Source organism: Equus caballus, chromosome 22 (assembly GCF_041296265.1).
Source record: "Equus caballus isolate H_3958 breed thoroughbred chromosome 22, TB-T2T, whole genome shotgun sequence".
NCBI classification, from domain to species: Eukaryota; Metazoa; Chordata; class Mammalia; order Perissodactyla; family Equidae; genus Equus; species Equus caballus.
Window position 1 is genome coordinate 7,318,425 of NC_091705.1, and position 25,709 is coordinate 7,344,133.

Here is a 25,709-nt window from a genome sequence, read left to right on the forward strand (position 1 = left end):
TAATTTTTCAGCATCCATGAAAATAAATTTATTTTTTCCAATTAGTGAATTACATTGAGATTATATGTTTTTGAATCAAGTCTCCACTGCTTAGATAAATTCAACATATTCTTACTGAATTCTACTCCTAGATTTCATTTGCTAACAATCTGTTTAGAGTTATGATGTCTGTTAAATAAATGAAATTGCCCTATATTTATGTTTTTGTTATTTGTTTAGGAGCTAGGGTAACGCTGAACTCACAATGTTATAACTTTCTATTTTTTCCAATATTCTAAAGTGGTTTATGAGACACGGAAGTTAAATATTTTGTGCAGGCTTGGTGGAAAGCTTTCAGTCTAACTCAGGGCCTTGAGATTTTTAGGCATAAACCTTTGGCCTCCATATCAGTCAGGGCTCAACCAGAGAAACAGAACTAGTAGGAGACATATGTCAAGAGATTATTGAGGAGATTGGCATATGCGACTGTGGGGGTTGGCTGGGCAAGTCCAAAATCCTCAGGGCGGGTGACAGGAAGGCAGTCCGGCACTTCTCAGGCGCAGGCTGGAGCGGCTGCCCAGTGGCGGAATTCCGTCTGCAGGGGAGTCTCGGTTCTGCATGGAGGCCCTTCAGCTGGTTGAATCAGGCCGACCCGGACCTGCGAGGATAATCTCCCTTAGTCAGCTGATTAGCAATTTTAATCACACCTACAAACCACCTTCCCAGCAACAGCTGGCTTAGTGTTTGACTGAATAACTAGGGACTGGAGCCTAGATGGCTGACGTGCGTAAAAGACCATCACAGCCTCTATTACAGTGTCATTAGTAATTTATTCTTTTTTCTACCCTCACTTGAATGAAATTGGTAATACACCCCCATACATACTTTTTCCTTATTTGTATAAGGCTATGAAATTTTTTTTGTGTGTAACTTTTGCCTGTTGCATGAGTTTTTGGTTTCTAAGATTCTTGTGATCTTCCTTTTTCTTGTTTATGTTCAGATTTGGTTGTTAATCTCACACAATTCTTCTGGTACGTTTGAAAGTGCAGCTGGCCTGTGGTGAACAAGGGCCTCCCCGTCAGCACGCGCCACAGTGACGAGTGTGGAAGAGCTCTTCACTGTTCTCTCAGGCAAGGCTGAGTCCTTCTCCCCGCCCCGCCCCGCTGCCCCAACACGGCCTCCGAGGGGCGCCAGAGCGACCTAAAATTTATGTCTGCATCACGATCAGACCACCAACCCCTCACTAGGACCCCTCCCAGGGGAGGAAGTTCCTTTAAATGAGGTGGATTGGAAGTGAGGAGGGGTCAGTTGATTCATTCATTACGTTGATTTTTAAAAAACATTTAGCAGATATGAATTCGGTACTTATTATTTACCATAATTTCTATTTGAATGTCAGTTCTCACCCCCGTAATCTGGGGTCCCCACTTTTCCAGTTTGATGGTGACAAATGGCCCAGTTTTTAGATCGATTCCTTCCAATGCAGCGAGAGCCCCAGAAATTTTACTTTTGTCGCAAACACTCAACACCAGACATTTTATTCATTTCTACCCAACCCCCTGCCCTGTTTTATCCTGCATCTCCTCGGCAGAGACTTCCTTTCCCCCATCAAATGGAGAAGAGACAATCCTGGGGAGTATTTCCCAAACCTGTGTGCTGTGGCCGCAGAGCGACCACATTCTCCAATACGTCTTTCTGCAAAATGTCTGCTACCGGGCTCCACCCACGCGCTCACCTGCAGGTATTGTGGGTTCTTTTCCTATTTCTTTTTTTCTCATTCCATCTTCAAATCCCCTTTCCTACTTTCTCCAAGCATAAAGAGGAAACTGATGAAATCTGGTTGATTATTCTTCTCTCTTCCCAATAAGTAGTTGTTAGGGAGGGACCACCATTAGAGGGACATTTGTGTCTTTTCCTTTGGCAAGTATATCCTGTTCCTCAGTTGTTTTCCCTTCAGATTTGGGGGTACTGGGGACGTGCAGAGTTTGACCATACACATCCTTCCCCGAGGCAGCTTTGATGAGGGAGGGCTTAGCCTCACGGAGCGTGAGACACATAACTCCTAGAAACTTCCGTCTCTGAACACCCTCTGCTCTAAAGTTTGGATAGTGTGGGTATTTTGTGTGTTTTTACTTATTTCTTCATAATTTTATTGGGTTTAGTGGAGGGGACTTGCTCTCAGCTAGTGTAATACGACCATCTTAGCCCAGCAGCCCTGTTCATTCCGGAATCCTAGACTGCGCTCCCTGCTCTGCGACGTTTCCATGGCAGCGCCGCAGCTCCCCACAGCCGCTCCACTTCGGAGACTCTAGCCTGCGGGAAAATTGCCGTCTCTGGTATTTCTCTGTCTTGACCCAGGGCCTGGCAAAGCATAGATGCAGTAAATACTTACGTAGATTAGGCATTTGTTGCTGCATAACAAATTACTCCAAAACTTAGTTGCTTAAAACAATAAAACATTATCATCTTAGAGTTTCTGTGGGTTAAGGATTCAGAAGCAGCTGAGCTGGGTTGTTCTGGTTTGGGGTCTTTAGTGAAGTTGCAGGAAAGATATTGGTCAGGGCTCAGTCATCTGAAAGCTGGCTGGGGCCAGAGGATATGCTTGCGAGACGGTGCGCTCAGTGGTGCTGGTTTTTGTCGGGGGTTCCATTCCTCCCAATGTGGGCCTCTCTGTGGGCTGCTTGAGTGGCTGCACAGCACGGCAGCCCGCTTCCCCTCGAGTGAGCAATGGCGGAAGGCATCCGTCTTTTGTCGCCTTGCCCCGGGATCACACACCATCATTTCCACTGCCTCCTATCAGGATCTGCTCCGTTCAGCGTGAGTGGCAACTCCACGAGGCCCTGACTCCCAGAACATAAGGGTCAGGAGGGGCCGTTTTGGAGGCTGACTACTTGAGTGAGCAGAGGAATAGAATGAATAATGAGTCAATGAGTAGATTGTCTAGAGAATAAAGCTTTGCGCTCCATGGCAGCTGTCAAAAAGCTTCAGAACACACCTTCCTTCCTTTTTCATGGTCGGCCACCCGAAGCAGAAGGTTATTATGTAGATAAACATAAAAATATAAAAAGCACACATCCATAAAGTATTAAGAGTTAGATATGGACACTTATGAGATACTTTTAAGTGAGCAATTATACAACGAATAGATGTGGATGTGGCTCCTCACATTAGGAAAATGCAACTCGATTTCCCTGTGCCCCCTTCTCCTCTTTCCATCTTTCCATGATCAGTGTTATCTTTACATGGTAATCAGAAAACAATCATGATGTCACTGAGCTCGCAGGCCCAAGCCAGATAGAGGGCGCCTCAGACCGGGCACCCGCTTTCCTTCCTCACGCATGTGGGCGAGGTGGAAGCCAGATAAAATCTGAGAATATTGGCCAGACTCTGTCAGTATGCACAGAGAATGCAGCTCACACATGATTTCCTCATCTCAGCTCTCCCTGCACCCCACCCCCAGCCACCATGCCCTTCTTTGGAGAAGCTGTGTTACCGAACCAGATTCGTTTTTGCCCGCCACCCGGAAAGCCAAACACCTAAATGACAAGATTGAAGCAGAGAGAGGGGGGTTATTCACAAGGCAGCCACGTGAGGAAGCGAGAGCATGAGCCTCAAATTCGCTTCTGAAAATAGGGACTCGGATATTTACGGGATGGGGGCAAGGTAGTCTGAAACGTGGAGAGAGGTGATTGGAGGTGAGGAGAGGTGAGGTGATTGATGATCCACGCAAGCGTAGTCAGACTCCATGCCTCTTCATAGGACCCATGCTCACAAAATGGCAGCATTAGCATGATCTGAGAGTGGAGTTTTTAGCCTCTTGACGTCAAAAGGTCGCCTATTGGACATCCGTGCGGGCCCAGTTGATGGGTTGGTGGTCTCCATCGGCCTGAAGAGGACAAGGAGTTCTAATTCCTGAAAAACAGCTCACACACCCATCACCATGGAGACCCAGGCTCCAGGGGGATGTGATCTATAGGAGCCTAGTGGGAGTCAGACAGCATATTGCCTAAGCAGCACAGGTAACAATGGGGGGGGGCACCTAAAAGCTATAATCAGTAATTACAAAAAGGAAAAAAAACCCTAGTACCTAGATACTTAATCATCAATGGCTGTTTGCTGGTTTCAGCTGCTTGTGATGGTTAATTTTATGTGTCAACTTGACTGGGTTATGGAGTGCCCAGATATTTGGTTAAATATTATTTCTAGGTGTGTCTGTGAGGACGTTTCTGGATGAAATTAGTATTTGAATTGGTAGACTGAGTAACGCAGATGCTCTTCCTAAGGGGGGCAGGCCTCATCCAAACTGTTGGTGGCCCAAATAGAGCAAAAAGGAGGAGGAAGGGAGACTTTACGCTCCCCACCTGCCTGCTGGGCTGGAACATCAGTCTTCCCTTGCTCTTCAACTGGGACTTACACCCTCAGGGCTCCCGGTTCTCAGGCCTTTAGTCTCAAACTGGAAATACTTCACCAGCTTTCCTGGGTCTCCAGCTTGCAGGCAGCAGATGGTGAAAATTCTCAGCCTTCATAATAGCACAAACCAATTCCTATAATAAAGCTCTCTCTGTACATATATACAGACATATATATCTCCATATGGATATATACATATATATCTCTCCTATTGGTTCTATTTCTCTGGAGAACCCTGACTAATAAACTGCTTTAGTTTATTGTTTTTTTCTTTGCTATTACAGCACTATAGCCACTCTTCTTTTCCTTCAAATTGGGGGTATAAAGTGCTGGGGAGCAGATCTTGTAGGTAGAATTCTAAGATGATTCCCAGCAAGTCACTCTCTGGAATAGTTCCCTTCAAGGAGAAGCCTGTGAATATTATGAGATGTCATTCCTCTAATTACGTTATGTTATGTTGCAAGAATGGAGGGATTTGGTGATGTAATTAAAGTCCATGATCAACTGACTTTAAGTTAATCAAAAGGAAGATTATCCTAGGTGGGCCTGACCTAATCAGGGGAGTACTTTAAAAGAGCATGTAGAGGTCAGAGACTTGAAACAGCAAAGTTTCTCTTCTGTCGGTGTTGAAGAAGCAAAGGGCGACGCTGTGGGAGGGCCACGGTGTGGGGACTGGCATGCAGACTCTAGAAGTTGAAGGCCTCAGTTCTACGACTGCCAGGAGCTAAATTCTGCCAATAACCAGCGAGCTTGGAAAAGAATCCCAAGCCTCAGATGAGATTACAGCCCCAGGTGACATGGTGACCGGAGCCTGGCGAGACCCTCGGCAGAGGTCTCGGCTAAGCTAAGTCAGACTCCTGACCCCCGGAAATGGCAAGAATAATAAACGCGGGTTGTTACAAGCCACCAACTTTGTAATAAAACGTTACGCTGCGCCACGCTCTTCAAAAGGAGGTCTGTGCAATGTTTTCTGTAAACAAACTATTAATTCCAGCTCAAAAAGATAAGGATCTTGGTTTGGAAAGTGGAAGCCCTGAGTCATAAGCTCACGCTTTCACCGCGTTGACCGCCGCAAAGCTCCCCCGGTGCAGGGAGCGGCCTTTCTCAGGACCCGGAGCCCGCGGGGAGCGGGCGGGGCTCCTTGCCGCCCTCGCGCTGGCCGGTGAGGGGACCCCGCCCCGCCCCGGCCTGACGGGTCTGGACTCCTGCTTCCCACCAGGGACGAAATGCCTGCGGCAAACGCCCCCGACAGTCCCGCCGTCACCCCCGCCCCCGCCCCCGCGCATCCCTCCGGCGTCCGGCTTGGCTTCGGGCCCGACAACAAACTCTGCCGGTTTCCAACCTGGCGAGCAGCCGCCTCCGCTGCTCGAGTTTTCAGGCCGCAGGGCCCGTCACCCTCAGGGGGGCGTGTGACAGTCGTGTCCCTAAGTCACTCCTCTCCCCGCGGACCAACACTGCGCAGTCTGTCTCCTCTTGGACCAGCGCGTGGATAAATCAGTGAATTGTCTTCTTTTCGTTCCAGCGCCTTCTCCTTCCACGTGACGGGTTTTCAGGTCGCGGCCGCTCCGCCCTCCCTCGGGAGCCTCCAGCGGCACCTGTGGCCGGGATGGCCGGCTCCGCATTCCCGCCGCCGTCTCCCTACCTCCTGACCCTGCGCTTGCTCAGACCCCCTCTCCGGGTCCCCAGCAGCCTCCTTCCTCATGTCCTGCCTGTGCCCTGCCCTCCTCCGGGTGGCCCACAGCTGTTCTCACGAGAAATCCCTGTGCCCTTCCCGAGCTGGCCCGGCACTCCTGAATGAGCAGCCCTGGCCATCACTCCGGCCTCCGCCCTTGCTGCTCCTCGCCGAGACTGTACCCGGGCCGGAGGAAGTCACCTGGGCCTGCTCTCAGCTCTGGGCCCCTGCCCGGGTGGCTGCCCCTCCCGTTCGGCCGCCCCCGCCCCAACCGCCGCTGCCTCTCCCTGCGGCAGAAGGACCAGCGCCTCCTGCACCTGCCGGGTCACCTGCGCGGCTCCCGGGAGACTGAAGAGATGCCGACACTGAGTCTTGCATCTAATTCCAGCTTCTGGCACATGGTAGGTTCTTAAAAAAAGTTCAGAAAACACGCTGTGGCTTTTTGGTCTGGGTGAAAGATCTTCTAGCCGAACGCAAGGCTTCCCAGCACGGCTGTCTTGGCTGTGCAGTTTAAAAACACATTTCTTATTCTTTTAGCTGATACTTCTGATATACAGTTGGAGATAAAAATTAAAGTGTATCTGTCAGTAGACTAGAAAATATTTGGGTATCAAGTCTTTTATAACCTAAAATTGTCAAAATAAATATTTTAAACTTCAAATGATACCCTGGTTCTGTGGGTTTGTGTGTTGTAAGACGGGTAATGTTGCCTCTTAGACACATTTATTGTCAAGGTAGATATTTAGGCTTCATCAAATTTTCACAGACCAAATGATTTACTATGGAAATAATTTATTGTTCTTGTAAAACAATACCTCTTTATTGTAAGAAATTAAAACAACGCAAAAAATTCAAATAAAGAAGGAGAAATTGCTGAAATACCACCATCCAGAGATGGTCAGTTTTCCAGAGGCCCTCTGTGCATAGACTATTCTCCATCAATAGTTTGTTCAGTAATATATTGAAAGCTATTTTCTTGTAAAAAAGTAATGTTGATTTTACTCCTTATACCAAGAAATGTGTTACCTGTTGTGAAAGAAGGAATCTTATTTCACTTGCTTCTCCTACTCTCTTCTTTCCTTGAATTCCTCAAAATCAGGGTCAGCTTTTACAAGGAAATAGAAATGATTCAACAAGAAGGCATTTAGTGAGCATTTAGTGTGTGCCTGCCCTTTGGGGACAGGAAGAGTGAAATAGTGTGACCAGGGTTTGCCATGACCTGTGGAGGGAGAGAGAATGCAGCACACCGAGAATTTAACGCACGCTGTATCAGTCTGAATTCGTCCCCTGCCCCGTGGATTGTGAGGCACCCCTAGGAGAAGGATGCCCCCAGTAAATTACAGTCAGCTTCAGGCACCTTGTACTTTCAGCCTTCTGGTATGTGTGTGGCTTTGACCATCTCTCCCTTTATTCAAATCCCAACAATGTCTTCTCTCTCTTTTTTTTTTTTTTTTTGAGGAAGACTGGCCCTGAGCTAACATCCATGCCCATCTTCCTCTTGTTTATATGTAGGACGCCTGCCACAGCATGGCTTGACAAGGGGTGCGTAGGTCCACACCTGGGATCCAACCGGCGAACCCGGGCCGCCAAAGTGGAACGTGCGAACTTATAACCGAGACACCACCGGCCAGCCCCAATGTCTTCTCTTTTTAATAAGACCTGGTCAAGGGCACACCCAAACACAAGACGACTTGCAGGATGGAAAGCTTCTCTCTGAGGCCTAACAAAAGCTGAAAATTCTACTCAGGTGGCTTCCCCTCTTCCTTACATGTCACATTTCAAGGTTCTGAAGCAAGAATGCACGATGACTTCACATTGAATTGAAGTGGGCAGCGTGCCCAGTGATTTTCATGTGTATGCCATTTTGATGTCCTGGTTAGATGGCAGCACCTCTGACCGCACGTTCCCATGTTTCTCCATTCTCTAGGGAGCAAAGGCAAATAGCACCAAGGAATTTTATTGTTTTGTTGTTTTTTTGTTTTGTTTCATTTTATCCCCCCCAAATCACAGCAGAATTGCACAAGCCAGTGTGTGACTTTTCAAGCCAGGGACGTTGCTTAGAGGCGCTGGCACAGTGGGGCTGCAGGGTAAGCACAGTTCCTGACTTGTTGCCTCATTTCACCCCGTTGGGTCTAAGTGAGTGGGATGCATTTGATATCGACCCTTTGATATCATTTGATATCAGCTTCCCCACATTAAACCCAGCACATATGGGGTTAAAACCAAAATACTCATTCCCTGCTTACTCTCTGGCTTCCTGGCTCCAGAATCTACTGTCCTCCATGGAGACAGACACTGCCAAGGACAAGCACCTGGATTATCTCCTCCCCACAAAGAGATACAGGCTGGTGGGGAAGCTGCTGATCAGCAAGGCCATATGCTCCCCTCCCTTACCTAAAACCCCAAATAAAAACCCTTCCTTTTAGCTTTTTGGGGAGTTTGGGATTTCAGTGTTAGCTGCCCTCTCTCCTTGCTCAGCGCTGTGCAAAAATAAAATTCCTACTTTCTTCCACCACACCCGGTGTCAGAGATTGGCTTGCTGCGCAATGGGTGAGCGAACTCACTTCAGGTTCGGTATCACATTTACTAGGGGGAAAACAGCTACATTTTCAGTTTTTTTGCAGTTAAGAAAGTTAAACCAAACCATTCAGAGCCGTTGGCACGTTTTGGAGAGAGAAATCACCTGCGATGAGGCCCACTCTGCTGTGTCGTGTCCCTGGGCTGAGCTCTGGTCCTACGGCCTTGCCCTGTTACTTATTCTCTGTCTCAGCTGCTAGGGAACAAGGTGCCCGAGAATCCGCCTTGACGCTGCCTCAGCTCTCTCCTCTCTCTCCCACTCCCCCCAGTCTCCAAGCCCTGCACACTGCGTCAATTCCTAAATTGTTCCCGGCTCCTTTTCCTCCTCTTTCTTCCTGCAACCACTGGCTTAGCCAAGGCGATCTCTTGAGGGTTTGATAAATTGCCATCTTCTAGAGCTCCCCACCCCTGACGCTGATGACTCTCAATGCCATCCTTTCAGAGTGCCAGAATGGTGCACACAAAGGTGACTATGACAGTGACAGCTTAGACTGTCTCAGTGGTTTCCCTCCCCTTGTCAGGAAGGACAAGCTCCTCACGAGGGCCTCACCCGCTTCACCCTCAGTTGCCTCATCTTCCCTCTCCTCAGGATCTGTCACCAGCGACTCGTGCTCAGGCAAAACTCAAGACTGGTAGCCCCCTATAAACAGCAAGCAGAGCCTGAAGGCGAGTGTGCACGATGTGGGTTTACCCAGCTCTGATCAAACAGAGCTGGTCATGAGCTGGCAAGAGGAGGAAAAGCAAGCAGATATCCAAGAAATTAAAGCCGTCGCTCCTCACCTCTCTTAGAACTCAGACTGATCCCCTTGTTTCCAGAAGTTGAGGAGTCCCCACGTCAGTGGAGCATTTTACTTACTTGTCCAGGCCCTGGAGAAGAAGTCTGAGACTGGGCAAGCTGACGGCAGTGTGGCTGCAGCATAACAGACATGCACCGTGTCACTTACATGGAGTTGAGGTGGCCTTTATGTGTCAGATTTACTAGAAATGTAAAAGGGACAACTCTAATATAAAGTATTAAATTATTAGATGTTCCAAAAATATTTATGCTAAGCATCAGATTTTCTTGGTGTGTGAAATGTGTGGAATGACTATCACAATTCCAGGTTTTTATACTGGTTGGCACAATTTTAATCTGGGAAGACAGATGTTCTGCACTTCTGTGTTTCTCCTTAGGAATTATTCATTCACACATTGAATCACTTTTCAAAATGATAAACTTTTATAGAGCACACATCAAATGCAAGGTGCCATAATAACTTTTTTCAAATAGTTTTCTTGAGGATTTAGGGGTATTATATGATTAATAAATGGAGAAAAGAAATGTTGACATTATGCTACAATGACAGGAAAAAGCTGCCTGGGTCAAGTTAGACTGTCACTCTGATAAGCTTTTTCTCTGAAAACTGTTGGACTGAGATGTTAAAAATGACATAAGGATATTGGGTAGAACATCATTTAAGGACCTCCACAAACTGAGATCCTTTAAGCCGTCTGTAACTTAGAATATTTTCACTTAAAATGGTGTTTGCTGTGGTTGGTTTCCAGGTGACCCATAAGTCACCTGTGCTCACAGTGTTCCAGAACCTCCTGTCTCACGTAACAACATACCTAGAGGTCGCGGCATTCTGAGTTCTACGCAACTAGGGCCCTAGGCACACAACCACTCCAGTCTGAAACTGGCTTCTGAGGAGGGTGGGGCTCTCGGGCTTGATCCAGTGATGGGGACATCACTAACTGGTGGCCAGGGCCCCAGCTTCAGGTGTCCTGGGCCATGAAGGTAAATCTCTGTCTTGCTAGAGTGTCTCCAAAACATGATTTTTCATTTTTCTTCAGTTTACTTCTCTGAGTTGTCCCAAGAACTCAGCCCCGTTGCTTTTCTCTCCTGTCGACTTTAAATGTCTCAGACCCAGATTTCTGCCTGTCCTGGGCCACCTACAAAATTGAAGAGAGTCTCTTGTTTCTCCCAACATTCCAGTCCCTCAGATATGTTCATAATAACTTTAGAAGGCTTCCTTTACATAAAAGACACAGGCGAAAACGTCCTTCCTCTGCTCGCCCGCCTCCTCTACTTGATCCTGAAGTAGAGGATCCTGAAGTAGAGGATAGAGAAAAGGGCATACGTATTTTCAGGCTTTAATTGCACAAAGAACTGGGCAGACTCCTGCCTTTCCAGGGAAGAACGAGACTCCACAAACTGCTTGTTGTTTGGTCCCAGGGCAGGAGGTGGGGGCTTAAGAAGGGCAGAGCTGGGGCCAGGGGAGCAGCGTTGGAGGAGAGAAAGGAGGGACTGTGGGCTCCAACACCACCCCCAACACACACACACACACACACCTTCCTCTTGCTTGTTCCCTTCCGCTGCTGAGGACCCATTCCTGGGTGAACTGGAGCTGGGAATTGGCACGTGGTGGGAATCCATAGTTTGGGGTGGCACAGCACTGGTCCCTCAGTTGGGCAGACGGGTGTGTTTCTGCAAGGAAAGCTCTTAAATACATCGATCATTTAATGTCAATGAGAGCCTAAAATTGTATACATTTCTTAAAAATACATATTTTTTTGGTCAAGCTTTCATTAGTATGCAAACCCAGTCTCTCTAACATGTTTCAGATAAGGCCTAATAAATGTCTGCATGGAATTTGCGCAGTATTTCAGAGTCTGCTTCACTTTCTCTTTCCCTAAATTCCCCCTCCCTATCGCTTACCCAGCCCCCGTTTCCCGCTCATCTTCATGTCCCCTGGTCATCCTCCTCTGCACCCCTCCTTCCTCTCCTCTATTTCTAACGGTGACCTCTCCTCACCCTCTTTTCCCCTCCCTCTTTCTTTTTAGAGGCAGTATTTGGTATTTACCTTGATAAATAGACTAATTGCCTTAATATGTCCATTTGTCTTTCTCAGTGAAGACTCATATTAATGTGTCATGGAGAGATCCCTTATTTATTTAGGGAATATGAATTTGAACTGGCCCACTCACCTCATGTGGATATAAACTCACTAGTTTTAACAGAAAATATATGTAAATTACACTGTTTGTTATTTCAGTTTCAATTTTCACACAGTATAGGAACCCAGTTACTGAAAAATGTAAATGTGTCTTGTGTATGGAAGTTTCACTCCTGGAGCTCTCACTAAACCCGCATCCTCTCCCCAGGGGAACAGCTGGAAAGGTTTTATTCTCTTAAACCACATGGACATAATCAAATATATGCCTACCTGGCTGCCAGATGTGATGTGCTTACTTACATGTCTATTGTATACAATAGGGCTGATTTTCTTCAGTGGCTGGTGGGCCTTTCTGAGTGGTCAGTCCTAATAAATGGATGACTAGCAGGATGGTAAGCACAGGCACTCCCTCCTGTTCACAGTGACGCTGGGCCTGTGTAAAGGGCTTGGTGGTCATTTCCCTGGCTTTGCTCTAAGGAGCATGGGTATGGAGCAGGAAGGTAGGCTCCTTCCAGACTATTGAGTGGGTGAAACAATTTAATTTACTTCCTCCAGGACAAAGCTGACATTCTTACTATTATCCTGTCCACGTGCTTTGAGGTAGCCCAGAGTGCTCTGTTGTTCATCTCTGAGATCCTCACCTCCATACTAGACTTCTTTATAATTAATTCTATCTCTTTACTTGTTACAGATCTGTTCAGATTTTCTATTTCTTCCTGAGTCAATTTCTGTAGGTTGTCTTTTTCTAGGAATTTGTCCATTTCATCTAGGTTATCTAATTAGTTGAACAGCATACAGTTGCTCATACCATTTCCTTACATTCCTTTTTACGTCTGTAAGGTTAGTAATAATGTCCTCACTTCCATTTCTGATATTAGTTATTTGCATCTTCTCCCTTTTTTTTCTCGGTTTCACTAGAAGTTTGTCAATATTGTTGATCTTTTCAAAGAACCAACTTTCAGGTTCATTGATTCTTTCTATTGTTTTCTATTCTCAATTTCATTTTTCTCCACTCTAATCCTTATTATCTCCTTCCTTCTACTAGCTTTGGGTTTAGTTTGATTTTCTTTTTCTAGTTTCTTAAAGTGGAAGTTCATGTTATTGATGAGACCTTTTTAAATTTAGGCATTTTATAGCTATTAATTTCTCTCTAAGCACTGGTTTCACTGCTCCCATACATTTTGGTATGTTGCGTTGTCATTTTCATTCATCTCAAAGTACTTTCTGATTTCCTTTGTGATTTCTTCTTTGATGCATTAGTTATATAGAAGAATGCTGTTTAATTTTCACAGATTTGTGAATTTTCCAGTTTTCCTTCTGTTAGTGATTTCCAGTTTCATTTCACTCTGGTTGGAGAACATTCTTTGTATAATTTCAATCCTTTTAACTTAACCGAGACTTGTTATGGCCTAATATATGGTCTGTCTGGAGAATGTTCCATGTGCACTTGAGAAGAATGTGGCTTCTGCTGTTGCTGTGTGGCGTACTCTATGGAGCTGTACAGTCTGTCAGGTCTAGTTGGATTATATAGCAATCAGTTTCCTGTTTTCTTGCTGATCTGCTAATTGTTTTATCCATTATTGAAAGTGAAGTATTGAGGCCTCCAATAATTATTGTTGAATTGTTTATTTTTCCCTTCAAGCCTATCAGCTTTACTTTACATGTATTTTGAGGCTCTGTTTTTGTTTTTTTTTGCTGATGAAGCTTTGCTCTGAGCTAACATCTGTTGCCAATCTTCCTCTTTTGCTTGAGGAAGGTTCGCCCTGAGTCATCTGTGCCAACCTTCCTCTACTTTGCATGTGGGTCACCACCAGAGCACGGCTGTCAACGAGTGGTGCAGGTCCACGCCTGGGAACCAGACCCAGGCCACTGAAGTGGAGAGTGCTGAACTTAACCACTAGGCCACAGGGCTGGCCCCTTGAGGCTCTGTTTTTAGGTGTGTATATATGTTTATAATCATAATATCTTCCTGAAGAATTGGCTCTTTTATCATTATAAAATGTCCTTCTTTGTCCCTAGTAACATTTCTGGACTTAAAGTCTATTTTGTCTGATATTAGTGTAGCCACTCTAGCTTTCTTTTGGGTGCTGTTTGCCTGGTATATCTTTTTTCATCTCTTTACTTTCAACCTACTTGTGTTTTGAATCTAAAGTGTTGACAGCACATAGTTATTTTTTAATCCCTTCTCCCAATCTCTGCCTTTTATTTGGAAAGTAATCTATTTGCATTAATGTAATTACTGTTAAGGTAGGATTTAGGTCTGGCACTTTTACAATTTGTTTTCTGTATGTCTCATGTCCCTCTCTTTCTCCATTCCTGCTTTCTTTTGTGTTATATTTTTTCTAATACCATTTTAATTACCTCATCAATTCTTGTAGAGCAGGTCTACTAGAAATAAATTGTTTTTGTTTATCTGGGGATATCTTAATTTCTCCTTCATTTTTGAAGGATAATTTTGCTGGACATGCAATTCTTGGTTGACAAGCATTTTCCCTTCAGCATTTTGAATATGTCATCCCATTGCCTTCTGGCTTTCATGGTTTCTGATGAGAAATCTACTGTTAGCCTTATTGAAGATCCCTTATAAATGATAAGTGGTTTCTCTCACTGATTTCAAGATTCTCTCTTAGTCTTTGTCTTTTGACAGTTTGATTATGATGTGTCTAGGTGTGGATCTCTCTGAATTTATCCTCTTTGGAGATTTTTTGAGATTCTTGGATTTGAAAATTGATGTCTTTCATCAAATTTGGGAAAATTTTGGCCATTTGTTCAAATGTTCTTTCTGCCCTTCTCACTCATCTCCTTCTGGGCCTCCCATTATGCATGTATTGGTGCATTTGATATTGTCCCACAGGTCTCTGGGGTTCTATTCACTTGTCTTCATTCTTTTTAGTTTTTGTTCCTCATATTGGATAATCTCAACTGACTTATATTCAAGTCCACTGATTCCTTCTTCTACCTACTCAAATCTGCTGTTGAACATCTCTAGTTAATTTTTCATTTCAGTTATTGTAATTATTAACTGCAGAATTTCTTTGTAGTTCCTCTTAATTTCTATCACTTTATTAATATTTTCTATTTGGTGAGACATCATTCCCATGCTTTCTTTTAGCTCTTTGAACACACTAAAAATAGCTTATTTAAAGTCTTTGTTTAGTAAGTCCAACATCTGGCCTACCTCAAAGATAGTTTGTATTGATTCCTTCCCTCACCCCCCATGTATGGTCATACTTTCTTATTTATTTGTATGTTTCATAACTTTTTGTTGAAAACTGGACATTTAAAATAATGTAATGTGGGAATTCTGGAAATCAGATTCTCCTCCTCCCTAGGGTTTGCTGTTATTACTTCTTGTCATAGTTTGTTTAGCAACTTTTCTGAATTAATTCTGTAAGGTCTTTGTTGCATACAGCTACTGAATACTCAGTTAGCTGTCATCAGCTACTAATTGGACAGAGATTTCCTTAAACACCTGAAAACAATAAATCATCCAGTCTTTGCTTGAAGTGCTCTGTGTGAATGTTGGAGCACGCCTTCAACAAGACTCGGCCAGGCAGATTACAACTCTCCCTCAGCCTTCACTTCCTGCTGCACAGAACATCAAAGTCAGTCAGAGGTGAGAGCTCAGGTCTTTCCTGAGAATGTACATGGCCTTCTAGATTCCAAAGAATATTTCAGAGCTTTTAAAAGCCCAGATGGATATATCACTCTGCATTTTTTCTTTTAAACTTTCTGGTTAGTCTATTTATTGCTTGCCCCAATTCTTATCCATTGCCTCAGGCAGCCACAAAGTTAAAAGAATCGCATATAATTGTTTTCAGCAAACACTTCCTCAGACCCTGGGAAGAAGTCTTTTTAGCACTGGATGAACTTAAGTCAACCTCGTAAGTGGGGTCTTCCAAGGAACCACCACATAAATTGAATATGATAATTCTTTAGAAATGAGGTTTTGGAAGAGTTATCGTGTCATTCTGTTCCCTCTGGTGGCTGACAAGCTGACCTGGGAATGTGGATTGCTATTTTTCAAGGCTACCTCTGAGCTGGAGAATGGGGATGTGACTAAGGCAAATTAAATGCCACAAAGCTTATTGTCTTTACTGAGACTCAGCTGTTTTTCTTGAATAAGCACTAGTAGGTGTCTTTGGTTCATTTCCAGAGTTCTATAAAAGTTGACTCTGACCATTTTTGCTGATTTTCTTCTTGGTTCTTGACTTGCACACATACTTTGTAGATTTTAGTCCTTCTTGTTTCCATTTAAGGCTAAGAATTATTTTTTGAAGAATACTTTGGCTAACATTATGGATTTTCAATTTATAGTCTTTCTGATATCTTCAATTTTAACATGTAAGTTCAGATGTGATTTATTATTAACCCAATAAATCATGAGAAATTTCCATTACGTTTGTGTTTGGATAGCTTTTTGTTTGGTTGGGTTTTTTTGCTGATATCAATTTGCAATTTATTGCAGTTTTCTCAATGAATATTTACTGAAACAGGTTATGTTTTAGAGAATTTGAAGCAGAAATGTAAATTTACAAATTCTTTTCTCAGGGATAGAAGAGGAAGGCAGAGGAGCCCTAGTATTTATGTTGGCTCAAATGCACAGCTTCACTACATATTGTTATAATATCTAGACTCAAATCATAAAGAATAAAAGAACATGTCATCACTCAGGACCTCAGACTCTTTGAGTCCCAGTCAACAAATTTCTCCCTTTAAGTAAGGAATACAGTATAAAAAGTGTTTGGGATTGTATCTATTTAATATAAATCAAGAAAATAGCCTCTTTATACTCCACTAGACAACACAAAAATTTTATAAATTAGCACTTAATCATTCCTTGGTTCCCAGGCCACATCCTCCTATCAAAGCTCAAAGCAATGGGGCAGCACAGCACATTTTTCAGGATGGAAAACATCATCATTTACTCAGCAGTCTGAGCCCTGGTGGGCTCAGTTTAGACTTACGAAGGAAAGCAGAGATGTGCTTCTAAAAAAAGCTACAGATGCCATAGGAAGCACAGGGTGTCCTTTCAGGTTGAGATAAATAAAAACAGCAAGAGTAGGAAGGTATACTAGCATTAAAAGATATTTAATATTTGACCTGGAAAAGGGCAAGCATCTTACAATTTTCTTTTCTATCATCTATATCCAAACTTTTGAGTACTACTGTCAGTCTGATTTTCCTTGCCTCTTTCACCAAATTACTCCAATGGTTAAAATGCCTCAGTGTTTTATTACTTTTTTAAATTTTGTCTCCCTCCTCCTTCATAATTCCAACTCTAGACTCCTTGAGCTGGATTTTCAAGCCCTCTATAATTTCACCTGATCGTTATTAAAAATTTATTAATCTTATTTCCCTAATACATTTCATAAAATCCAGGCAAAAAGTCTTATCTATAGCTGACATTTTCATACCAGAAAATTCTACTTCCAGTTTTTCCTGAATTTTCTCTTCTTTGAATTTCCAGGTCCTTTTCATCATTCCTTGATTTCTACCTAACATTACACCCCTCTAAATGAAAACTTTCTTGACTACACTTATTCTCTGTGAAGTCATCCCCTTTGTTTTACCAGTAGCACTGAGAGATTAGGTCACAAAAATAAGCCCTTAGCTCTGGACTGTCTCAGTGTTCCACAGGAGTTGCATTGTTCTTCTTTATAACATTGTATGTAGTTTGAGAACAGTGACTAGAACACAACATTTTGCTTCTTCCAAGAAAGCCTCCCCCAAAATTTATATTACAAAACCAAGCAGTCATTCTGGCTGGCCAGTAGGACACCAACACCTGCTCCTGAGATGGATGCTTCCACACTGTATAGATTAAGAAATAGACACTTAGAAGACTTACCAATCCCAAACAATCAGCTGTGAGCCATAAATAAAGCAAAGGCTCTGACTTTTCAGAATGATTTCTCTCACTCATTTCAATTGTTTCCAAGTAAGACACAGAATTTCTTTTGGAAAATTTAAGAAAACAATTAAAATGCTGTTGCTGCCAGTTTAGGATGTGTAAGCTTTATTTTAAAGATTTTATTTTTTTTATTTTGTATTTTTCCTTCTTCTCCCCAAAGGCTCCCAGTACATAGTTGTATATTTTAGTTGTGGGTCCTTCTAGTTGTGGTATGTGGGACGTTGTTTCAGCATGGCCTAACAAGCAGTGCCATGTCCGTGCCTGGGATCTGAACCGGTGAAACCCTGGCCCGCCGAAGCGGAGCATGTGAACTTAACCACTCGGCCACAGGGCCAGCCCCTAAGCTTTATTTTATATTGGTGATTTTAGTTCCCAAATATTTTAGTCTTCAAACACCAAAGCAGTAAATACATGGCCCTAGATTTTTGTTGTTGTTATTCTATTCTTCCACCAATTACAGGATTTGGGTGCCTAAGATTTTTATTTTTAATTGAGATAAGATTCACGTAATATACAATTTACCATTTTAACCATTTTTGAAGTATACAATTCAATGGCTTTTAGCATTCACAATGTTCTGCAACAATCACCACTATCTAGTTCTAGAACATCTTTATCACCCCAAAAGACCACCCTGTATCATTATTGGGGAGCAGTCACTCCCCATCTCGACCTCCTCTTAGCCCCTGGCAACCACTAATTTGCTTTCTGTCTCTATAGATTTGCCTGTTCTGGATATTTAATCTAAGGGGAAGGTGAGGTTTTTCTCCCTTCATTATATGAATGTGGTATGTTACAGTGATTGATTTCCACATGCTAAAGCATGAGCCCACTCAATCATGGTGCAAAATCCTTTTAATATATTGCTGGATTCTGCTGCTAGTATTTTGGGAGGAGTTTCCCATCTATATCCATAAGGGAGATTAGTCTGTAGTTTTCTTTTCTTCTGGTGTCTTTGTCAGGCTTTGCTGTCAGGGTAATACTGGCCTCACAGAATGAGTTAGGAAGTGTTCCCTCTTCCACTTTTTGGAAGTGTTTGAAAAGGATTAGTATTAATTCTTTAAATGTTTGCTAGAATTCACCACTGAAGCCATATGGTTTGGGAATTTTCTTTGTTAGAAGGTTTTTGATTACTGATTCAACCTCCTTACTTGTTATTGGTCTGTTCAGATTTTCTATTTATTCATGATTAAGTTTTTGTAATATGTGTTTCTAGCAATTTGTCCATTTCATCTAGGTTAACTAACTTGTTGATGTACTCATAAGATGTATTCATAGTATGCTCTTAGAATCCTCTTTATCTCTGTAAAGTCATTAGTAATGGCCCTACTTTAATTTCTGATTTTAATCATTTGGGTTTCCTCTCTTTTTGTCTTGGACAGTCTAGCTAAGTTTGTCAGTTCTGTTGATCTGTTCAAAGAACCAACTTTTGAGTTCACTGACTTTCTTTATAATTTCTATGGTGTGCTTTAATTTCCACTCTAGTCTTTATTATTTCTTTTCTCTTTTCTTTAGGTTGAGTTTGCTCTTTTTCTAGTTTCCTAAGGTCAAACGTTAAGTTATTGATTTGAGATCTTTCTTCTTTTTTTAATGTAGACATTTATAGCTATAAATTTCCTTCTGAGCATTACTTTTGCTGCATCCTATACGTTTCAGTATGTTGTGTTTTCATTTCACTCATCTCAAAACAATTATTTTTTAATCAAAGAATCATTGGTTTGCTTTTAATCCAAATTAGTTTTGATCTTTAAACTTTTCAAGTGGAATAAACCAGAAGGCAAGGGTGTAAAGGAAATAATTTTCCAGCACTTCTAACGTAAATTCAATTTTTAGATTTCTTATAATTTTTTTTTGGAGTAAAATAGGCTATGTTGTTTACAAAATTATTTCTGAATTGAAAAACTATCTGCCTCCCCCCAAGTTTTATAATTCCTTTAGTCCCCCATTCAATCGTAGTTGTTATAATCAGACAGAAAACACAAGAGAATTTTTTTCACATCTGTGGTGGAAACTTTAGTAGTAGACATTAACTGCTCCAGTCAAAACAATTTCTAATTTTTCTTATGATCTCTTCTTTTACTCATGGGTTGTTTATGAGTGTGTTCTTTAGCTTCCAAATATTTGTGAAAATTCAGTTTTCCTTCTGTTATTGGTTTCCAATTTTATTTCTTTGTGGCCAGAGAATATACTTCATATGATTTCAATCCTTTTATATTTATTGAGAATTGTTTTATAGTCCAACATATTTTGAAGGATGTGCACTTGACAAGCATGTGCATTCTGCTGTCACTGGGTGGCGTGTTCTATAAATGTCTGTTAAGTCTAGTTGGTTTAGAGTGATGCTCAAATTCTTTGCTTCCTTACTGACCTTCTATCTAGTTTCTCTACCCTTTGTTGAAGGTAAGTCATTGAAGTCTTCAACTGCTATTGTAGAAATCTTTCTCCCTTCAATTCTGTTCATTTTTTGCTTCATATATCATGCGGTTCTATTGTTAGCTGTGCATATGTTTATAATTGTTATATCTTCTAGATGGATTGACCCTTATATCACCATATAATATCATTGTCTCTTGAAAACTTTTTGACTTAGAGACTATTTGTCTGATATTAATATAGCCACTTTAGTTCTGTTTTGGTTACTATTTGCATGGAGTATCTTTTTTCCACACATTCTTTCAATCTATTTGTGTCTTTGGCTCTAAAGTGTGTCTCTTAGAGCTAGCCTATAGTTGGATTATAGGTTTTAAAAAAATCCATTCTGCCAGTCTCTCCCTTTTAATTGGAGAGTTTAATCCATTTAATATTTAAACACTTACTGATAAGAAAGGACACACTTCTGCAATTCTGGCATTTATTTTCTATAAGCTTATATATTTTCTGTCCCCAAATTCCTCCATCACTGCCTTCTTTTGTGTTTAGTTGATTTTTTCAAGTGTATATTTGATTCCTTCTCAAAACGCGTATTCTGTATATTTCCAATTATACACATTCATATCAGTACAGAATCTATTTCTGTATATTTTCTAATTATTTTCTTCAATAGTCACTCTGGGGATTACAATTATCATCTTAAATTAATAACCTAGTTTGAATTAATACTAACAGTTTCAATGGAATACAAAAAGTCTGCTTCCATATAATTCATCCCCCCTTATGTTGTTATTGTCACAAATTGCACCTTTATACATTGTGTGCTCATCAACTTAGGTTTTGAATTATTGCTTATGCATTTGTCTTTTAAATTACATAGGAAAAAAGGAGGAGTTACAAGCCAAAAATACAATAATACTGACTTTATACTTAACAATGCAGCTACCCTTACTGGGATTACTTATTTATTTGTATGACTTCAAGTTACCCTCTAGTGTCCTTTCATTTCAGTCTTTAGCATTTCTTGTAGGACATGTTTATTAGCGATGGACTCCTTCAGTTTATTTATCTGAGAATGTCTTAATTTCTCCTTTAGTTTTGCCAGATATAGAATTCTTGGCAAATATACCATTCTACTGTCTTCTGGCACCCATAGTGTCTAATGAAAAACTAGCTGTTAATCTTACTGAGGATCTCTTGTATGTGACAAGTCTTTTTTCTCTTGTTCTTTCAAGATTTTGTGTTTTTCTTTGGATAATTTGACTATAATGTGTCATGGTGTGGATGTCTTTGAATTTATCCTACTTTAACTTTATTGAGCTTGTTGGATGTGTAAATTCATGTCTTTCATCAAATTTCAGAGGCTTTGCATCATTGTTTCTTCTAATATTTTTTCTGCCTCTCTCACTCTTATCATTCTGGGACTCCCATTATGTGTACATTGTTAGGCTTGATGGTGTCCCATAGTTCTCTGAGATTCTGTTCATTTTCTCTCACTCTTCTTCCTTTCTGCTTCTCATACTGGATAATTTCAATTGACCTATGTTCAAGTTTGTTGGTCCTTTCTTCTGCTGTTGAATCTCTCTAGTTAAATTTTTTATTTCAGTTATTGTATTTTTCAGCTCTGTAATTTCTATTAGATTCCTTCTTATAATTTCTATATCTTTATTGATACTCTCTATTTGGTGACATATCATTCTCCTGGTTTCCTTGAGTTCTTTGTTTAGGTTTCCTTTAGCTCTTTGAACATTTTTAAAGACGACTGATTTAAATTCTTGGTCTAGTAAGTCCAAAGTCTAGGATTCCTCAGGGACAGTTATAAATTTCTTATTTCCCTGTGAATGGCTCATAACTTCTTGTTTCTTTGCATGTTTCATAATTTTTTGTTGAAAACTGGAAATTTTGGATAATGTAATGTGGCAACTCTAGAAATCAGATTTTGCCCCCACCCCAAGGCTTGTTGTTGCTGCTTCTTTTGGGTTGTTTGTTTAGTGACTTTTCTAATCCATTTTGGCAAAGACTGTATTCTTTGTCATGTGTAGCCATTGAAGTCTCTCTTCTGTTAGCTTAGTGAACAGCTAGTCATTTGACAGAGATTTCCTTAAATACCTGGAGCCAAAAATACAAACTACTCTCCCAGTCTTTGCACGTTGGCTCTGTGTAAGACCCTCCTTCAGTGCTTTAGCCAGGCTGCTTAAAATTCTGCCTGAGCCTTTACTTCTTCCTTGTGTGGAGCCTAAAAGTCAGCCAGAGGTGAAAGATTAGGGTCTCCTCAGGTCTTTTCTGAGCAGATGTCCAGCCCTGGGCATGCATGTGGCCTTCTAGATTCTTGGTAAATGTGTAGGCTTTTCAAAGCCCTCATTCCCCCAAGTATCTCCTTCGCTAACCTCTTCCTTCTTAGGCTGTTCTGGCTCTCTGTTGCTTTTCCCTCTGTAGTCCCTTGCCTCAGGTGGCTGAGGCTAACACATTTGCCTTTGAATGCTTTCAGTAAGTGCCACCTGAGAAACTGCTTCTGCCCTGGGGAAAGTCCAAGTCAGGTGAAGCCCTTGAGCCAGTCCTTCAGGGAGTCACCAGACAGATTAAAACACACCACCACAGTGCCTGGGGAATAAGGTCCACATTGCTCCCTCTGGTACAAAAACCTGGACCCAGAATGTGGGCTGCAGTCTTCATGGCTGCTACTCAGCTGTGGGTAGAAGATGTTACACAGATAAGATAGACTGCCACAGCACTGTCTTACCAAAATTCAGCAGCCTCCTTCTTCAGTTAGCATTCCCCTGCTTGTTCTAAGTTTTTTAAAAAAATAGATTCAGAGTTCTGAAACAGTTGATTCATACAGTTTTTGCTAGCTTATTCTTTGCTTTTGTGGAGGGGCAGAGTTTTGGAGCTCCCTACTCTGCCATTTTCAGTGACATCACTCCCATATGGCTAAGCTTTACCCTCAGCAATTAGAAGTGTGTCATTTCCTTAAAAACAAAAGTCACACAAATAAAAAATTCAGAACCAGAGACTCTCAGAAAATTTTTAGTATATAAGTCTTTTCATAAACTAAGTGTTCAATGCTGTTGAAGAAATGTGATGAAAAACAAAAACAAAAACAAAACAAAACAAAACAAAACACCAGCCTCCAGAAAATAAAAGAGACTCTAGCCTCAAGGCAAGGAACAGATATTATGTGTAAATAGCATACTAAGGACTCTCATTGGAATAGAAGATGTTCAGCATCACACATTTTCAGATTAACTCCCTCAGTAAAGACATTTTCAGATACTGAGAACCATTTATATTGGGACAGATTTGTGTATACATTTTTTTTCACCAGTACCTATCCTGATCTCAACAGTAATTCACTTTGCCCAGACTTGAAAACTATCAAACAACAACAAAAACCCCAGAAATCTATGATCTATGAGAATTTAGATGGAAAAAGAAATATTTCCAGGTCATTTTGAAGAAATAATCTGGCATAGGATTTATATCCAAAATAATCTAGAATTTGAACCAATTTGAATGAAAAATCATATTTCTGGGCCATTTTGAAGAAAAAATTGCCTTAAGACTTGTCAAAGAAAACTCCATAATGTGAAAGGTTTTAGATTTAAAAACCCACATTTCTGTGCCATTTTGGGAAAAAATTATGGTAAATAATTCATATCCAAAATCTTTCAAGATTTAGCAAATTTGGATAAAATATTTTGTTTCACATCACTTTGGAGAAAAACATGGCAAATGATAATGTCCAAAAGTAAATTTGAGGCAAATTTGGATGAAAAGGCATCGCCATCTTTCTGAACCATTTTGGAAGAAAAAAACAATTGCATGGGACTTACATCCAAAGAAATCCACTTTTTGGAAGAAAAAGCTGGCATAGGACTTACGTTAAAAAAATTGCACTTTGGCGTGAATTTGGACTTAAAAAAATACCATGTTTGGGGGTCACTTTGGAAGAAAATCTGACACCGGATTTATGTCTACTAAATCTCACAATATTAGTAAATTTTAACACAAAATAATATTTTATGGTCATTTACAAAGAACAATCTGGAACAGGGCTTACCCCCAAAATCCACAAGTTGAGGACGTTTGGATGAAATATCACATTTTTAGGCCATTCTGGAAGAAAATGTGGCGTAAGAATTATGTCTAAAAAATTTCACTATCTTAACCAATTTGAAAACTCACATTTCTAGTTCACTTGGAAGAAAAGTCTTGCATAAGACATGTCTAAAATGTCCCAAGATTTGCATGAATTTGGATAAGAAATCACATCGTATGCATATTTTCGAAGAGAATCTGGTGTAGCACCTAGTTCCAATTAGCCCCCAAATTTGACCAGATTTGGATGAAATGATCCCTTTTCCAGGGTATCTGGGAACAAATATCTGGCATATGACTTATGTCCCCAATATTTACATGAAATTGAATTTTAAAAATTGAAATAGAATTTTAAAAATCATGTTTCTTGTCCATATGGGGGACAAGTCAGTAAGCCCAGATTCATGATATTTACAGGAAGGAATTGATGTCTATCTTGGAGGCTATCTCCACAGTCCGCTCTCGGAACACCAACCTTCATGTCTATCCCATGTGAAATACTCACTCATCACTAAGACCCCCAAAGTCTTATCCCTTTATGGCACTGGCTCAAAGTTCAGGATCTTGTTATCTAAAGCATGTCAAGGTACAGACGATGCTTTATTTGAGGACCTTCGAACTAAAGCATATCTAACATTCAACGTTGATTCAGAGATAGGATAACCACAATAGTTACTCCCATTTAAAAAAAATGGAGAAATAGCAGACCCCTAACAGGCACTGGTTCATAAAAATTCTGAAATTCAGCTGGGCACACATCACAGTCCCTTGAGTAGTGCCCAGGACTGCCCCCTGAGAGATTCTCTATGGCTTGTGTGTCTGCACTCCAAGTTATTCTTCCTTTTCTATAAGAAATGGCCAATGTTTGCACCTTAGTAGATTTCTCAGCTTGGCTCCCTGCCCATAGACTGGATTTTTCTGTCCTTTTCAGGCCAAGCTGGTGTCTCTATTAAAATCTCATGAGTTTCCTATGCTTCTTATTGAAGTTCACTTCAGTAGATGAAACCACATCTACAAAGCTCTTCGAGTCCCTCTCTGGTATGGGTTGAATATCAGGGTGCTGTGGGATGATACCCTTAAAATGCATAGAAACCATTTTGTGTAGTTGAGAGGGTCTAGAAGCTGCACGCTTAAATTTTCTTAAGTCTTATAAAAAGGGTCTTACAGCTACACCCTTGAGATGATCTTTACCTTAAAGGCCACTTGTTTTGAGCAAAACCACTTTGGACTGGAACACAATGGGGGAGCTTTAAGAATCTTTAAATACAGCTAAATATCTTCACCCTTGTGATTGGAGAACTATCCAGGGTGTACGGCTAAGGGATCTTAGAACAGTTATTGGATGGCTTCCAGGGGTCCTGGGTCCTGGGATAGAGTCCTAAGGAGTACAACTGAAAGTTCTAAACCCTGGTATGATCTGGGAGTATGGCTTCAAGAGTCCAATATCCCTGTTATTGGAGGCTGAGGAGAGAATATGGTTACAGGTCATTATATTATTGGAATGCTGATGAAGTGGTGTAGCTGGGGGCAGCTGTGTATCGTCCATGTTCTTGGTGGTCTGATATGGGTGCAATTGGAAACTCAAGTTTCTGAGACTAGATAATTGCTTGGTCATAGCTGAAGGACCAGGCCCTGGAGCTGGAGTGCTGGGGACAATGTCTTGTTAAGGGGGCTCAAAGATGGGAGCATCAGGGACTAGAGCCTGAGAAAAAGCAATAAAGGTGGCTAGGGGATGCTTCAGCAAAGGCAACAATAT

The 25,709-nt window shown here is 41.5% G+C and overlaps 2 long non-coding RNA genes across 2 annotated transcripts in view; one reads left to right on the forward strand and one right to left on the reverse strand.

The window, feature by feature from the left end:
• LOC138920189 (uncharacterized) lies at window positions 1-6,029 on the reverse strand. Its single transcript, XR_011430958.1, has 2 exons — window positions 5,732-6,029; window positions 1-637 (listed from the first exon to the last, which is right to left on the reverse strand). It is a non-coding gene; the product is annotated as an uncharacterized lncRNA (long non-coding RNA).
• The window catches only part of LOC111769951 (uncharacterized), a 22,787-nt gene continuing 2,982 nt past the window's right edge, over window positions 5,905-25,709 (forward strand). Inside the window, exon 1 of the long non-coding RNA XR_011430956.1 lies at window positions 5,905-6,462. This is a non-coding gene — a long non-coding RNA (uncharacterized lncRNA). The remainder of the gene's footprint in view (window positions 6,463-25,709) is intronic.